The following is an 18658-nucleotide window of genomic DNA, read 5'->3' on the forward strand; positions in this document are numbered from 1 at the left end:
CCTGCATTCGATCCCTGCGAAATCCTACATTTCAGCAGGATAATGCACGACCGCATGTTGCAGGTCCTGTACGGGCCTTTCTGGATACAGAAAATGTTCGACTGCTGCCCTGGCCAGCACATTCTCCAGATCTCTCACCAACTGAGAACGTCTGATCAATGGTGGACGATCAACTGGCTCGTCAAAATACGCGAATCACTACTCCTGATGAACTGTGGTATCGTGTTGAAGCTGCATGAGCAGTTGTACCTGTACACGCCATCCAATCTCTGTTTGACAATGCCCAGGCGTATCAAGGCCGTTATTACGGCCAGAGGTGGTTGTTATGGGTACAGATTTCTCAGGATCTATGCACCCAAATTGCGTGAAAATGTAATCACATGTCAGTTCTAGTATAATATATTTGTCCAATGAATACTCGTTTATCATCTGCATTTCTTCATGGTGTAGAAATTTTATGGTCAGTAGTGTATTTGTCAGACTTTTAGAGATACGAAAAACCACCAAAAAACGCAGTATTTAAGGCGTGATGATTGGGGGGGGGGGGGGGGGTGCTGGGGCGGATGTTGCAGTTGCAGTGGTTTCACCTTACACCGTATAACCTAACGCCTTTGGGACTCGATCTACGCAATGCGTGTCGAGTTTATGTCCTGATTGACGTGCGACGGTCACGTGGACCTGGTCAATGCTGATGTGTAAAGCTTTGTTGTGTTCTGTATATTCCTGCGAGGGTCCAAGTCCCCTGTTGCTGAACACTTAAAAATCCAGTGAGAACATCTGGGCTACTTATATTTCATGGACTCTAGTTTTACTCGTAAGGCTACAAACAGAGCTGCGCGGTAGTGTTTTCAGAGCACTACTGAAGCACTTCGAAATGACCTGTTCAGTTACTTTTAGTGCTGCAATACAAATAATTTGTCTCATTAAATATCAGTGCGAAGTTTATTTATACACTCCTGGAAATGGAAAAAAGAACACATTGACACCGGTGTGTCAGACCCACCATACTTGCTCCGGACACTGCGAGAGGGCTGTACAAGCAATGATCACACGCACGGCACAGCGGACACACCAGGAACCGCGGTGTTGGCCGTCGAATGGCGCTAGCTGCGCAGCATTTGTGCACCGCCGCCGTCAGTGTCAGCCAGTTTGCCGTGGAATACGGAGCTCCATCGCAGTCTTTAACACTGGTAGCATGCCGCGACAGCGTGGACGTGAACCGTATGTGCAGTTGACGGACTTTGAGCGAGGGCGTATAGTGGGCATGCGGGAGGCCGTACCGCCGAATTGCTCAACACGTGGGGCGTGAGGTCTCCACAGTACATCGATGTTGTCGCCAGTGGTCGGCGGAAGGTGCACGTGCCCGTCGACCTGGGACCGGACCGTAGCGACGCACGGATGCACGCCAAGACCGTAGGATCCTACGCAGTGCCGTAGGGGACCGCACCGCCACTTCCCAGCAAATTAGGGACACTGTTGCTCCTGGGGTATCGGCGAGGACCATTCGCAACCGTCTCCATGAAGCTGCGCTACGGTCCCGCACACCGTTAGGCCGTCTTCCGCTCACGCCCCAACATCGTGCAGCCCGCCTCCAGTGGTGTCGCGACAGGCGTGAATGGAGGGACGAATGGAGACGTGTCGTCTTCAGCGATGAGAGTCGCTTCTGCCTTGGTGCCAATGATGGTCGTATGCGTGTTTGGCGCCGTGCAGGTGAGCGCCACAATCAGGACTGCATACGACCGAGGCACACAGGGCCAACACCCGGCATCATGGTGTGGGGAGCGATCTCCTACACTGGCCGTACACCACTGGTGATCGTCGAGGGGACACTGAATAGTGCACGGTACATCCAAACCGTCATCGAACCCATCGTTCTACCATTCCTAGACCGGCAAGGGAACTTGCTGTTCCAACAGGACAATGCACGTCCGCATGTATCCCGTGCCACTCAACGTGCTCTAGAAGGTGTAAGTCAACTACCCTGGCCAGCAAGATCTCCGGATCTGTCCCCCATTGAGCATGTTTGGGACTGGATGAAGCGTCGTCTCACGCGGTCTGCACGTCCAGCACGAACGCTGGTCCAACTGAGGCGCCAGGTGGAAATGGCATGGCAAGCCGTTCCACAGGACTACATCCAGCATCTCTACGATCGTCTCCATGGGAGAATAGCAGCCTGCATTGCTGCGAAAGGTGGATATACACTGTACTAGTGCCGACATTGTGCATGCTCTGTTGCCTGTGTCTATGTGCCTGTGGTTCTGTCAGTGTGATCATGTGATGTATCTGACCCCAGGAATGTGTCAATAAAGTTTCCCCTTTCTGGGACAATGAATTCACGGTGTTCTTATTTCAATTTCCAGGAGTGTATTTGCAGGTGGGATATTCAGCCGCCAAGTCATTGTCAAAATTCATCCTGAAACCTTCAGCTACCGTTTATTTCGCACAATTCGCAAGTAGTTTCGGTCAATGACCCTACCAGGCTCAACCGGCATTCACCGAAACTAGTAGCGAACTGCGCAAAATAAACGACAGTTGAAGGTTTCTTCATTAATTTTAACAATTAGAGGAAAGTGTTGAATCTAAATACTGGTTCAAAATAAAAGTAGTTGTTACATTTTGAATTTACATCTGAAGCAGCATCCAGTGTGGCGACTCCTCTTTCTTGAACGTCACATCATTCACCGTTAAAATTACCAATGAAACTATAAAAAAATGACAGAGCACCGTAATATGGAATTTTTTGGAAGTCCAGTATATTTAGAACGGTTTATGGCTGTATGTTCAAACGGGACGGAGATTAAAATTCTGACAGATACTGGTTTAATTCATGCAAGATCGCACTCCCGGTCTGTACTCCGGTAAATGAGCGGTCGTTCATTGATTACTAGCCACAACAACTTGACGTACTATACCAACACTAAAATAAAAGACTTCACAAACCATAACATCATTTACCTGAATAATTGTAATAACCTTGAATACTGTCTGTAGCAGATACTATTTACAAACACTACAACTCGACATCCAACAATCTACACTCTGACTTCACTTTCCACATCGATATTTGTTTTTTAAAGTATTTTACTACAACTTCTGTGTCTCCTGCACGTACTGCTACTAACCAGGCCAACAAACGCCATTACTCTCTTCTAGTCACTATCCCACCACTGTCTCCTTTCCTGTTCCCCTAATTTTGCATTCATTTCTAATAACTGTACAACAGAAATTATTCTTGTACACAAGCTTAAGCGTCTCTTATAACCTAGATGGCAAAAGGGAAAGAAAAACCAGTTAATAGTTACCCAAGAAATATCCATCACATTATATTCACACAAATAACAGTAACTGGTTACGATAATGATGTACCAGTTACACTGCTCTTTATATGAATTCTGTTACATAAATCAAAATGAGCTCATTTCCGTATAATGCCATTGTCACGTGTTCTGTAAACATATTAGCAGCTGGTAGTCCTGATATTGTAAACTGTAGCTATGATCGTTAAGATAGGAGGGTTCCCGAGAAAGTAATGCACCACTTTTTTTCATTGCAAAACAATACTACGAATGCGAAACTTCACGTACCTATTATTTGACGTCTCCTGAGTGAGCGCCAAATTCCGTCACTTCCGACAGATAGCGTAGCTGCAGGACAGTTTCAAAATGGAGTCTGTAGCTGATGTACGTTACAAGCAACGTGCCGTCATTGAATTTATCGCTCCAGCGAAAGACACTGTCGGGAATATTCACAAACGCTTGTGCAGAATCTATGTAGCATCTGCTGTCGACAGAAGTGCAGTTAGTCGCTCGGCAAGGAGAGTCAGGTCTTCAGAAGACGGTTCGGCGGAGCTCCACGATTTGCGGCGGTCCGGGAGACCATCCACGGCTGTCACACCTGACTTGTTGCAGCGAGCTAGCGAGCTGACGTCGTTCGCGAGGACAGACGCCTTTGGTGGAACACATTTTGAGGACGACGGGGAGGTGATTCACACAGTGAACCAATGGCTCCGCCACCAGGGCAAGGATTGGTACCGACACGGCATACACGGCCTTGTTTCGAGCTGGATGAAGGCCATAGAACGGGATGGAGATTACGTAGAAGAATAGGGTGTGTAGACAAAACACAATTCTTTCGTGTGTGCAATTTTCATTATGTTCAAAGAAGAACTGTTGAAGAAAGCCGGCCGAGGTGGCCGAGCGGTTCTAGGCGCTGCAGTCTGGAACCGCGGGACCGCTATGGTCGCAGGTTCTAATCCTGCCTCAGGCGTGGATGTGTGTGATGTCCTTAGGTTAGTTAGGTTTACGTAGTTCTAAGTTCTAGGGGAACTGATGACCTCAGCAGTTAAGTCCCATAGTGCTCAGAGCCGTTTGAACCATTTTTGTTGAAGAAAAGAAAAGTGCGGTGGATTACTTTCTGGGCAGTCCTCCCGTTATACATTCAATTGGTGGTTATTTCCTTACGTGTAATATCGATGCTAACATATGCTCTCTTTGGTGGGATTTGTATTCACACGTTACTTGGGAGTTAGTTGTAGTCATACCCGATTTTGAGATAAAGACTAGTCAGTTTCTTTGCGTTATTTTCCCTCTTGAGAGCTTTGTTGACAGTGGATCAGCGATATTACTCATTTACACAGCTACCTCTAGAAGTAACTGAAGACTTCGGTTATGTTTTGATCATTTCCGTAGGTTTCATGGTGATTGTTTTCTGCCTGAAATTTCGTCTGATTTGCGTTGAGTTTATTATGTTTTACTTTTAGTTTTTTATTTTTATGTAATATTTATCGTGGTTTATGATTTGCTGTTTGGCGTACATCCATTATGCATGTGTGTTACTTAGTATCTCTAGTTTCTTTAATTTTATCCGTTCTCCTGCTCAACATAGCTTTTGTGCTATAAGAAACAAAACATAACCGACTTTCACACCCCCCCGATTTCTAGTGGTAAGTATGTAAACATGCAATATCGCTGATCCACTGTCATCCAAGCTATCAAGAGGGAAAGTAACGCACAAAACCTCACTAATCTGTATGAAAAACAGATTGAACAGTACGTCTACAACGAATGTCCAAATACAAATCTCAAAAAGGACAGCAGATGGCAGCATCGATATTACACGTAAGGTAAATACACCATTCGAATGTATAGTTGGTTCAAATGGCTCTGAGCACTATGGGACTTAACTGCTGAGGTCATCAGTCCCCTAGAACTTAGAACTACTTAAACCTAACTAACCTAAGGACATCACACACATCCATGCTCGAGGCAGGATTCGAACCTGCGACCGTAGCGGTCGCGCGGTTGCAGACTGTAGCGCCTAGAACCGCTCCGCCACTCTGGCCGACGAATGTATAGTATATTTACAATCAAGGTTTACAGTATTGAGACTGTTGTTTTTGTTATGTTCTTCAGTCCTGAGACTGGTTTGATGCAGCTCTCCATGCTACTCTATCCTGTGCAAGCTTCTTCATCTCCCAGTACCTACTGCATCCTACATCCTTCTAAATCTGCTTAGTGTAGTCATCTCTTGGTCTCCCTCTAAGATTTTTACCCTCCACTCTGCCCTCCAATACTAAATTGGTGATCCCTTGATGCCTCAGAACATGTCCTACCAACCGATCCCTTCTTCTGGTCAAATTGTGCCACAAACTTCTCTTCTCCCCAATCCTATTCAATACTTCCTCATTAGTTATGTGATCTACCCATCTAATCTTCAGCATTCTTCTGTAGCACCACATTTCGAAAGCTTCTATTCTCTTCTTGTCCAAACCGTTTACCGTCCATGTTTCACTTCCATACATGGCTACACTCCATACATGGCTACACTCCATACAAATACTTTCAGAAATGACTTCCTGACACTTAAATCTATACTCGATGTTAACAAATTTCTCTTCTCCAGAAACTAAGACTATATTCATTTAATGTATTTACAGAAAACGTGACTATGGCAGTATGCCTAAATGAGCTCTTTGTAATGTATGCAATAAAACTGATATAAAGAGCGGTATAATTGATATACCGGGTAATCAAAAAGTCAATATAAATTTGAAAATTTAATAAACCACGGAATAATGTAGATAGAGGGGTAAAAACTGGCACACATGCTTGGAATGACGTGAGGTTTTATTAGAACAAAAAAAAAAACAAAAAAAAAACAACAAAGTTCACAAAATGTCCGACAGATGGCGGTGGACAGCAAAACGTCAGTGACTACTGAAGTGGACTGACAAGGCAGCCAGTCCACAGTGACGGGTAGCCGAAAGAAAGGAAGGCACGCGTACACACACACGCCGACGGGCGTCAATTCTGGAACAGGATAACTATTGAATGGTAGCAAGAAAAGTACGTAACTGCTTTATACTTAACTTTATTAGTTGATAACTACAGCATTTTTCTTGAGACATTTATACTATAACTCTCAAAGTAGGTAAGGCTAATGGCGCCTTGCTAGGTCGTAGCCATGGACTTAGCAGAAGGCTATTCTAACTGGCTCTCGGCAAATGAGAGGAAGGCTTCGTCCGTATGGTCGCTAGCAATCTCCTCGTACAACTGGGGCGAGTGCTATATCGTCTCTCGAGACCTGCCTTGTGGTGGCGCTAGGTCTGCGATCACACAGTGGCGACACGCGGGTCCGACATGTACTAAATGGACCGCGGCCGATTTAAGCTACCACCTAGCAAGTGTGGTGTCTGGCGGTGACACCACAACTACGCATGACAATCGTGTATAAAAGGAGCTGTAATGAGAGAGAATCAGATGCGCCAGCAGTCGCAGCATGTTTACGGTACCTGAAAAGGTGCTTTTAGTGAAGCTTTACTATCAAAATGGGGAATGTTCTAGTTCAGCGTTACGATACTATCACCATAGGAAGGGGATTCGAACGGGTAAAGGTCCGTTGACAAATGCAGCTGTGGCGAGAACGATTTCGAAGTTCGAAGCCACGGATTGTTTAGACGATAGACCCCATAGTGGCCGACCGAGCACAAGGCGTAATGCCGCTGAGACAGTTCAGGAAGATATGGAGACTTTAGCAGGTTCGTCTATGCACAGGGAAGTCAGCGCTCGTGCAGTCGCACGTCGCACCGGCGTTCCATACACTACTGTTTGGTTGGCACTTATGCGTACCGTCCGATGCTATCCATACAAAATCCATCGGCATCATGAACTGTTACCTGGAGATTTAGTGAAGCGGAGGGCATTTGTGGTGTGGGCGTTTCAGAAGATGGCGGAAGATGACGGTTGCAGAATTTGGGCTACCGAAAATCCTAGAACTATCGTCGAAACTCCATTGCACGACGAGAAAGTCACGGTATGGGTTGGATTTACCACATCTACCGTTATCGGGCCTTTTTTCTTCGAGGAAATCCGTGATTCTGGTTTCGTAACTGCTACCGTGACGGGTGAGAGGTACGCCGATATTTTACAGAATCGCACCATCCACAGCCTGGCTGATAAACACCTGCTGGAACGTACGATGTTTATGCAGGATGCTAGACGCGTGAAAGATCTCTTGCGCGCATCGCTTGGTGATGATCGTGTGCTCAGCCGACACTTTCGCCATGCTTGGCCTCCCAGGTCCCCAGACCTCAGTCCGTGCGATTATTGGCTTTGGGGTTACTTGAAGTCGCAAGTATATCGTGATCGACCGACATCTCTAGGGACGCTGAAAGACAACATCCGACGCCAATGCCCCACCATAACTCAGGGCATGCTTTACAGTGCTGTTCACAACATTATTCCTCGAGTACAGCTATTGTTGAGGAATGATGGTGGACATATTGAGCATTTCCTGTAAAGAACATCATCTTTGCTTTGTCGTACTTCGCTATGCTAATTATTGCTATTCTGATCAGATGAAGCGCCATCTGTCGGACATTTTTTGAACTTTTTTATTTTTTTGGTTCTAAAAAAACCCCATGTCATTCCAAGCATGTGTGTCAATTTGAACCTCTCTATCTACATTATTCCGTGATTCATTCAGTTTTCAAATTTATACTGACTTTTTGATCACCTGGTATTACCATGGTAATCATGTCACTTGAAGAGATGTTTCGCACTGCGGGCCCCAAGGAACACAAAAGAAGGTACCTAGGGTAAGGAAGAGAGTGAGTCATAATTACATCATTAAACTCTAACGTATCACCTGAAGCTGCAGGTCCCACACCAAAATACCCAGAAAAAACCCCTACATGCCCTCCGACGTTTCTGTCAGTGAATTTCGGTATTAGCCCTGTATATTACTCCGTATATGACTTGTTGAGTTAACCTATTCTGAATCCTCGTCCGAAATCCCGTTAAAGCCTCGAGTAATAATGATAAGGGGTGAGCAAAGATGTGGTGGACAGACTGGGTATGGCAACAGAGATGCGGAAAGCGCGCCCCCCTGGCTGCACTGCCGTTTAGCGCTCTGCGCCGGCAGATAGCAGCGGCGGCGGCGGCGTGGCGCGTGGCCGCCCCTAACCTCTCCCAACAGTCGCCGGCGGAGCCCGCGCAGGGAAGCAACATGGCCGCCGGCCAGACCCCACCCCGTGGCAGCGCGCTCGGTGGCGGCAACTGCCCGGCCGGCATCCGCTGCGAGGAGGTGGCCGACGCCGGGCGCCGGGCGTCCCTCTGCGAGGCGCCGCGACGCCGCTGCGAGACAGAGATAGTCGGCGCCGGTTGTGTCCGACGCAGGCGCACGCGCGCGGAAACGGGACGCGGCGTCGGCGTTCACAGCGCTGTCTGCGGCCAAGAGCGGAACTATCTGCCCACGATCGCCACGCGGAAGAGCTGTTTGTAGATCACAAACGCCGCACCTATCGCCTGCACCTCAGTCTACTGGCATCTTCACTACACAATTAAGGTCGGTTCACGCTCGACAGAAGGCTAAAACCTTTCACAGTGCATTTCCAACGGCGCCATACACGCTTGCCTTCTGCGGAGCACAGCGGCAAGTCAAAGTCAAGGTCTTTCGGGATGACAGTGGCGGGGAAACGATATCACCGTGTGCTAAAATCCCAACTCGTTTTCGCTGCGCGCATGCTAGTCATAGTAGTGGATTTCGTGCTTTTCTTCTTCCTAGTCTTTGTTCTCATATGTCTATATTTTGTCGAATTTTTGTCTGTCTACCTGTTTGGTCCACCAGTGTATCGGACCTTGTACTAAGATAACTTTTAACCGTTGGAAAAAATCTTACATCGTTTGGATTTTACGTGCAAGAAAAACGTTTTTCTGGAAGGGTTTTTGCAGCACGCCACTTGTTTATTTTAAACTTTTGCGAATCGGTTCACACTTTCCACAAAGGTAGACAAATGGATAAAGCCAAAACGAAATTTTTCTATCCAATAATCATTATCTGTTGTCGGGATGCGACGGTTTAAAGTCAAGTTAAATGTAGCACTTAAAATTCATTCTTACGTGAATTCAATGGGCAGAAGCGGTTTAAAGTCATTCAAATAAATGAAACATGCTTCCTTGCGATAAAATTGAAATCTTGCTTTTAACAGTCTAGACTTATTAGGATTTTACGTGCAAAAAAAAACTTTATTTGCGATTTTTTACATGCGTCACTTGTACGTTTGAAACTTGTGCGACTCGATTCAAATATCGTAAGGACATGGACAAATACATGTACGGACACATATACGTGGTCGTCCAGTTGTTTTATGAAAGCTTTATCCGCTGCCACGATATAAGCTACACGGTTCGAAATACAATGAAGAACTTATACCTCATCAGTCGTCGCCTGAATCAATCCACATCGGTTGCCAAGCTACGGCGATCTGATGTCAAAATTTTTGGAGAGAAGTTAGCAGATAGAATAAAAAATGGTGCTATTGCAGCAAAAAAGACAAATATGTCGTGGGCAGAGCTACGGACGTGAAAGAAAGTGGCTTAATTCTCGACTTATCTGCCAGTTTCAAACATATTTAAACCAGAACATCTTGACATATTCGCTGTTTTGTACGAGTTATCCCTAGTTCTCTACCACAGTGAGGTCTCGCAGTTGCAAGCTGTTGGCGCACACCTGCATCTTGCAGTTTATAGGGTACACGGTCCCTTCTCCTGCGCCAAAATCCAGAAAATTCGGCAGCCATCCTAAACAATATGTATCATCATATGGAACAATAATGACACATTGTGTCATGTTGCGCGCCATGACAAATGCCATGTTGGATGACACGATAGCATGTTCCATGTTATACGCTAGTGGAAATCAGTGTTAAGCATGAATATTGGTACAAAAATTAACTCTTTTGATAGGAATAGTTGTGCACAGTGTATAAGCAAAAATTGGTACGTACATGGAAATAGAAGTCTCTAATCGTCAAACTGCAAAAAGGAGAACAGTTCAAGTACAGTAATTCATAGTTCCGTTAGAATGGGCGCACTATGTGGACAGAACGGAAAATATGGCAACAGTAGAAAGCTATCAGAGGAACAGGAAAGGTTACTTTTGCGCAAAGCAAGGGCCACAAACTGTTGTTGTTCCAAACTTCCCCTTAAGATATCATGTTGACTATGCTACAAATACAGCGCCATTCTTATCCATCATCTATCAGAGTTCATCTGAACAGTGGAAAGTTCCACGGCACTGGAAGAAGGTCCAGGTCACAGCAATCTATAAAAAGGGTAGAAAATCGGATGCACATAATTACCGGCCAATTTCACTGACTTAGATTTGTTATAGAATCATGGAACATATTTTGTGTTCAGACATAATGACCTTTCTAGACTCTGAGAAGCTCATCTGCAGAAACTAGCACGGTTTTAGGAAACAGCGGTCATGCGAGACACGGCTGGCCCTCTTTGTGCATGATATACAACAGGCTCTAGATAACGGCCCGTCTCAGATTGATGCCATATTTCTCGACTTTCGAAAGGCGTTCGACCCAGTTCCGCACTGTTGCTTGCTACAAAAAGTGCGCGCTTACGGTCTATCCGATGGCATATGCGGTTGGATAGAAAGTTTTCTAACAGACAGGCAGCAGTATGTCGTCCTGAATGGGGAGACTTCAACAGAAACAAGCGTGAATTCAGGTGTGCCCCAGGGCAGCGTAATAGGTCCGCTGCTTTTTACGGTTTACAAAAACGATCTGGATGATGTTATTGACAGCGGCATTAGACTGTTTGCCGATGATGCTGTAGTCTACAGGAAAGTAGTATCACACGAAAGTTGCGAACAAATCAATGAGGATTTGCAGAAAATAAATGCGTGGTCTAATGACTGGCAGTTATCTCTCAATATTAGTAAGTGTAACCTAATGCGTATGAAGAGACGAAAATCCTCATTAACGTACGAGTACAAAATAAATGCCCACTCCTTGGAAGCGGTAACATCCGTCAAGTATCTGGGAGTGACTATTCAAAATGCTCTCAAATGGAATGACCAGATTACACAAGTAACGGGCAAGGCGAACTCTAGATTGCGTTTTATTGGTAGAGTCCTGGAGCGATGCAGTCCTTCGACAAAGGAAATAGCTTACAATACGTTAGTTCATCTGTGTGGGACCCTTACGAGTAGGATCTGATTCAAGAGATTGAGACGGTCCAAAGAAGAGCGGCAAAATTCGTGACTGGTACATTTAGCCATCGCGAGAGCGTTACAAATCTCATAGAAAGTTTGAAGAGGGATACACTTGCAGACAGACGGCGCGCTAAACGGAAGGGGCTGCTCAATAAATTCGGAAATCCTATCTTCACTGAGGATGCAGAACATATATTATTACCACCAACTTTCAAATATTGTACCCTCCGCGAATTGTACCCTCCGCCACACACCGCTTGGTGGCTAGCGGAGTGTAGACGTAGATGTAGAAACTTGTTGCTGATTTACAGTTATCTTCACTGAGGATGCAGAGCATATACACTCCTGGAAATTGAAATAAGAACACCGTGAATTCATTGTCCCAGGAAGGGGAAACTTTATTGACACATTCCTGGGGTCAGATGCATCACATGATCACACTGACAGAACCACAGGCACATAGACACAGGCAACAGAGCATGCACAATGTCGGCACTAGTACAGTGTATATCCACCTTTCGCAGCAATGCAGGCTGCTATTCTCCCATGGAGACGATCGTAGAGATGCTGGATGTAGTCCTGTGGAACGGCTTGCCATGCCATTTCCACCTGGCGCCTCAGTTGGACCAGCGTTCGTGCTGGACGTGCAGACCGCGTGAGACGACGCTTCATCCAGTCCCAAACATGCTCAATGGGGGACAGATCCGGAGATCTTGCTGGCCAGGGTAGTTGACGTACACCTTCTAGAGCACGTTGGGTGGCACGGGATACATGCGGACGTGCATTGTCCTGTTGGAACAGCAAGTTCCCTTGCCGGTCTAGGAATGGTAGAACGATGGGTTCGATGACGGTTTGGATGTACCGTGCACTATTCAGTGTCCCCTCGACGATCACCAGTGGTGTACGGCCAGTGTAGGAGATCGCTCCCCACACCATGATGCCGGGTGTTGGCCCTGTGTGCCTGGGTCGTATGCAGTCCTGATTGTGGTGCTCACCTGCACGGCGCCAATCACGCATACGACCATCATTGGCACCAAGGCAGAAGCGACTCTCATCGCTGAAGACGACACGTCTCCATTCGTCCCTCCATTCACGCCTGTCGCGACACCACTGGAGGCGGGCTGCACGATGTTGGGGCGTGAGCGGAAGACGGCCTAACGGTGTGCGGGACCGTAGCCCAGCTTCATGGAGACGGTTGCGAATGGTCCTCGCCGATACCCCAGGAGCAACAGTGTCCCTAATTTGCTGGGAAGTGGCGGTGCGGTCCCCTACGGCACTGCGTAGGATCCTACGGTCTTGGCGTGCATCCGTGCGTCGCTGCGGTCCGGTCCCAGGTCGACGGGCACGTGCACCTTCCGCCGACCACTGGCGACAACATCGATGTACTGTGGAGACCTCACGCCCCACTTGTTGAGCAATTCGGCGGTACGTCCACCCGGCCTCCCGCATGCCCACTATACGCCCTCGCTCAAAGTCCGTCAACTGCACATACGGTTCACGTCCACGCTGTCGCGGCATGCTACCAGTGTTAAAGACTGCGATGGAGCTCCGTATGCCACGGCAAACTGGCTGACACTGACGGCGGCGGTGCACAAATGCTGCGCAGCTAGCGCCATTCGACGGCCAACACCGCGGTTCCTGGTGTGTCCGCTGTGCCGTGCGTGTGATCATTGCTTGTACAGCCCTCTCGCAGTGTCCGGAGCAAGTATGGTGGGTCTGACACACCGGTGTCAATGTGTTCTTTTTTCCATTTCCAGGAGTGTATTATTACCACCAACTTTCAAATATTGTACCCTCCGCGAATTGAACCCTCCGCCACACACCGCTTGGTGGCTAGCGGAGTGTAGATGTAGATGTAGAAACTTGTTGCTGATTTACAGTTGCCAGTAAGAGTCAGACGTGTACGACATATTTTGTCAATAAAAAAGTCTTGCACTCAAGAAACGACTGCAGGAACTTGCTATAGTACCCAAACGTAGACAGTTTGGACTGGATTTTGCTGAAAAATATACGTCGTGAACTTCAGAATGGGATAAAGTGACTTTCAGTGACGAGAAGTAGTTTAATTTAGATGGGCAGGATGCACTTCAATATTATTGGCATGATATTAGGACATAGCAGCAGGTAAAAATGAGCAGAAATTTTCGTCGTGGAAGTGTCATGATTTTGGCAGCCTTCTGCGCTAAAGGTAAATCACGTGTTGATTGACTGAACCTTAGAATGAAGTCTAATATGTATACACTGAGATGCGAGGACAGAATTGATGAGAATGTATTTGGAGTTACGGTACTAAACCGTAATGTTGCAAGAAGATAACGGATCTGTTTATGGCTCTGCTAGAACCAAAAGTGGTTTGACGATAAATATAGCGATATCTTGCCAAAATTTCAATCCCGTGAAACCTTTGTGGAATACTTGCAAGCCGTGTTTATCGCAATGGAAGACAATCTGAGGCTGTATATGAGCTGAAAAGACCGGTACGAAAAGAGTGGATGACAAATTCACTGCAACATCTACAAACCGTAACAAAATCAATGCCGAAGAGAATTTTCGAGGTAATTAGCAAGAACGCAGGCTGGACAATGCAATAAAACAACGGGATACTGAGTGTCTCTATGCCAATTTCCATCCAGGAAATGTAAACTTATTTTGTTACTCGTGTTCTGTAAGAAACATTCTAATTACGTCAAGACTGTTTGCCTGTTTCTACTGCTTTCATAGTAAATTCGTTACATGTGTGCTTTGGACATTGTACTAAACTGGTAGAAGCCGACCTCGGGGAAGATCAGTTCGGATTCCGTAGAAATGTTAAAACACGTGAGGCATTACTGACCTTACGACTTATCTTAGAAGAAAGATTAAGGAAAGGCAAACCTACGTTTCTAGCATTTGTAGACTTAGAGAAAGCTTTTGACAATGTTGACTGGAATACTCTCATTCAAATTCTGAAGGTGGCAAGGGTAAAATACAGGGAGCGAAAGGCTATTTACAATTTGTACAGAAACCAAATGGCAGTTATAAGAGTCGAGGGGCATGATAGAGAAACAGTGGTTGGGAAGGGAGTGAGACAGGGTTGTAGCCTCTCCCCGATGTTATTCAGTCTGTATATTGAGCAAGCAGTAATGGAAACAAATGAAAAATTAGGAGTAGGTATTAAAATCCATGGAGAAGAAATAAACACTTTGAGGTTCGCCGATGACATTGTAATTCTGTCAGAGACAGCAAAGGACTTGGAAGAGCAGTTGAACGGAATGGACAGTGTCTTGGAAGGAGGATATAAGATGAACATCAACAAAAGCAAAACGAGGATCATGGAATGTAGTCGAATTAAGCCAGGTAATGCTGAGGGAATTAGATTAGGAAATGAGACACTTAAAGTAGTAAGTGAATTTTGCTACTTGGGGAGCAAAACAACTGATGATGGTCGAAGTAGAGGGGATATAAAATGTAGAATGGCAATGGCAAGGAAAGCGTTTCTGAAGAAGAGAAATTTGTTAACATCGAGTATTGATTTAAATGTCAGGAAGTCGTTTCTGAAAGTATTTGTATGGAGTGTAGCCATGTATGGAAGTGACGATAAATAGTTTGGACGCCGGCCGAAGTGGCCGTGCGGTTAAAGGCGCTGCAGTCTGGAGCCGCAAGACCGCTACGGTCGCAGGTTCGAATCCTGCCTCGGGCATGGATGTTTGTGATGTCCTTACGTTAGTTAGGTTTAACTAGTTCTAAGTTCTAGGGGACTAATGACCTCAGCAGTTGAGTCCCATAGTGCTCAGAGCCATTTTTTTAAATAGTTTGGACAAGAAGAGAATAGAAGCTTTCGAAATTTGGTGCTACAGAAGAATGCTGAAGATTAGATGGGTAGATCACATAACTAATGAGGAGGTGTTGAATAGGTTTGGGGAGAAGAGAAGTTTGTGGCATAGCTTGACTAGAAGAAGGGATCGGTTGGTAGGACATGTTCTGAGGCATCAAGGGATCACAAATATAGTATTGGACGGCAGGGAGGAGGGTAAAAATCGTAGAGGGAGACCAAGAGATGAATACACTCAACAGATTCAGAAGGATGTAGGTTGCTGTAGGTACTGGGAGATGAAGAAGCTTGCACAGGATAGAGTAGTGTGGAGAGCTGCATCAAACCAGTCTCAGGACTGAAGTCTACAACAACAACTATTACTTTCGTGGAACCCTGTCTTTATGTTGAATTCCAGTACTGTGCCGCGTGACATCATGTATCATTTCACTTTACTTGACACGATACAATTTATTACATGACATGGGTACTAAAAGAAGAGCTAGTATCTCAACGTGTTTTGTTTCAAATGACTTTGAAGCTGTCAGATAAATCGAGAAGCCAGTTCGCTTCTTTTACATCGCTAACTCTACCATAACGTATTCGCCTTTCTTGTGCTACGATGTTTCGCTGACGCTGTGTGGTAACAACACGCGGGCCCCTTCCCCCACGCCTGCACTGCGTGTTGTGTGTGGAATGAACGACGCCGCCACGGTCGGACGGGTGGCCTCGGAGCTGCCCGCGAAGGACCCTGGCTGCCAGGACCTCAGGACCGGCCAGGAGGTGGTGCGTCCCGGCGCCTTTGACACGGCGTCGCGGCGCCAGCCACGCCTGAGCCATCTGGCGGGCACTGTGCGGAACTAGCAACAGGTGCGCCTGTGGCAGCGGGACTTAACGGAGTGGTCCTCTGCGATTATCTTCACCGTTACCAGCATTTGAAGCTCAGTGCACGGACATCACTTCTCTACAGCAGTACGACACAATCCTAAAAGAACTAACAGAGCGTCTTTCAGAATTAGAAGATTTTGGAGGGCTGCTATGTGCAAAACATTGTGACCTTGTGGAGATAGGCACCCGTCGCTGCGCGTGAAGCATGCAAGTCTCGCAATCGAGATGACGCTGGTTCGATTATCGCTCATAGCAACAATTACTTTTACTTTCATTTTAATTCAATGTTAAGAAATTGAGGTGTTACTTAGGAAATGTCGAAAAATAATTTATTAACATAAATAACATATTTACGATTTAGATATTAACCGCATCAAAACTACAGTATCCACGATAAACTGAAATCTAAAAATCCTTCCTAAGAGAGAGTCTCCATTCCTTCCAAGCTAATTATGTAAGTGTAGACCAGATATGGCTCAAATCCAAAGATACAGTATCGACAGCAATAGATAGATTCATATCGCGTAAGTTAATAAGAGACGGGATTGATACACCATGGTACACAAAACACGTCAGAACACTGTTGCAGAAGCAACGAAAAAAGCATGCCAAATTCAGAAGAACGCAAAATCCCCAAGACTAGCTGAGTTTCACGGAAGCTCGAAATTTAGTGCGGAAGTCAATGCGAGATGCTTTTAATAGTTTCCACAATGAAATATTGTCTCAAAATATGGTATAAAACCCTAAGAGTACACCAGTGTCAAAAAACAGTCAATACCGTCACTGCGCGATAGCTATGGAAATTTTACCGGTGATGGTGCCACTAAAGCGGTGTTACTAAATACAGTTTTCCGAAATTCCTTCACGAAAGAAGACGAAGTAAATATTCCAAAATTCGAAACCAGTGTAAGTAGGCTGTTTATGTTTTCTTATTGGCAACGTTACGTAGCGCTCTGTATGAAAATCACTGGTTGTGCTGTGTGCAGTCTGTGGCTAGTTTGCATTGTTGTCTGCCATTGTAGTGTGGGGCAGCGGCAGCTGGATGTTAACAGCGTGTAGCGTTGCGCAGTTGGAGGTGAGCCGCCAGCAGTGCTGGATGTGGGGAGAGAGATGGCGGAGTTTTGAAATTTGTAAGACTGGATGTCATGAACTGCTATGTATATTATGACTATTATGGTAAATACATTGTTTGTTCTCTATTAAAATCTTTCATTTGCTAACTATGCCTATCAGTAGTTAGTGCCTTCAGTAGTTAGAATCTTTTATTTAGCTGGCAGTAGTGGCGCTTGCTGTATTGCAGTAGTTCGAGTAACGAAGATTTTTGTGAGGTAAGTGATTTGTGAAACGTATAGGTTAATGTTAGTCAGGGCCATTCTTTTGTAGGGATTTTTGAAAGTCAGATTGCGTTGCGCTAAAAAATATTGTGTGTCAGTTTAAGGACAGTCATGTATAATTGTTCTAAGGGGACGTTTCACCAGAACAGGTGTTAGCATGAGTGACATAAACGTACATATCTTAGGTGTTCCAAAACAACTCAAATCACTTAAGAAAAGCAAGATTTCCGTTCCAGATGGTATACCTATCAGGTTCCTCTCAGAGTATGCAGACACAATAGCGCCTTTCTTAGCAATCCTATACAAACGCTCACTTGATGACTAAAGACTGAAAAAGTAGCACAGGTCACACCAATATTCAAGAAAGAAAATAGGAGTAACCCATTGAATTACAGACCCATATCACTGACCTCAATTTGCGGTAGGATTTTGAAACATATACTCTACTCTAACATTATGAATGACCTTGAAGAAAATGACTTATTGATACATAACCAACAAGGATTCAGAAAATATCGTTCTTCTTTCAACACAGCTAGCTCTTTATTCCCGTGAAGTAATGAGTGCTGTCGACAAGGGATCTCACATCGATTCCATATTCCTTGGCTTCCAGAAGGGTTTTGATGCCGTTCCTCACAAGCGACTATTAATCATATTGCGTGCATTTGGAGTATCGTCTCAGTTGTGTGACTGGATTCGTGATTTCCTCTCAGAGAGGTCACGGTTCATAGTGATGGACGGTAAATCAACGAGTAGAACAGAAGTGATATCTGGCGTTCCGCATGGTAGTGTCACTGGCCCTCTGCTGTTCCTGATTTATATGAATGATCTAGGTGATAATCTGAGCAGCCCCCTTAGATTATTTGCAGATGACGCTATAATTTACCGTCTAGTAAAATCATCAGACGATCAATTCCAATTATAAAATGATCTAGAGAGAATGCGAAAAGTGGCAATTAGCACTAAGCAAAGAAAAGTGCGAGGTCATCCACATGGGTACTAAAAGAAATCCGATAAATTTTGGGTATACGATAAATCGCACAAATCCAAGGGCTGTCAATTCAACTAAATACCTAGGAATTACAATTACGAGCAACTTAAATTGGAAAGACCACATAGATAATATTGTGGGGAAGGC

Source organism: Schistocerca americana, chromosome 10, assembly GCF_021461395.2.
Source record: "Schistocerca americana isolate TAMUIC-IGC-003095 chromosome 10, iqSchAmer2.1, whole genome shotgun sequence".
In the NCBI taxonomy this organism is placed as follows: domain Eukaryota; kingdom Metazoa; phylum Arthropoda; class Insecta; order Orthoptera; family Acrididae; genus Schistocerca; species Schistocerca americana.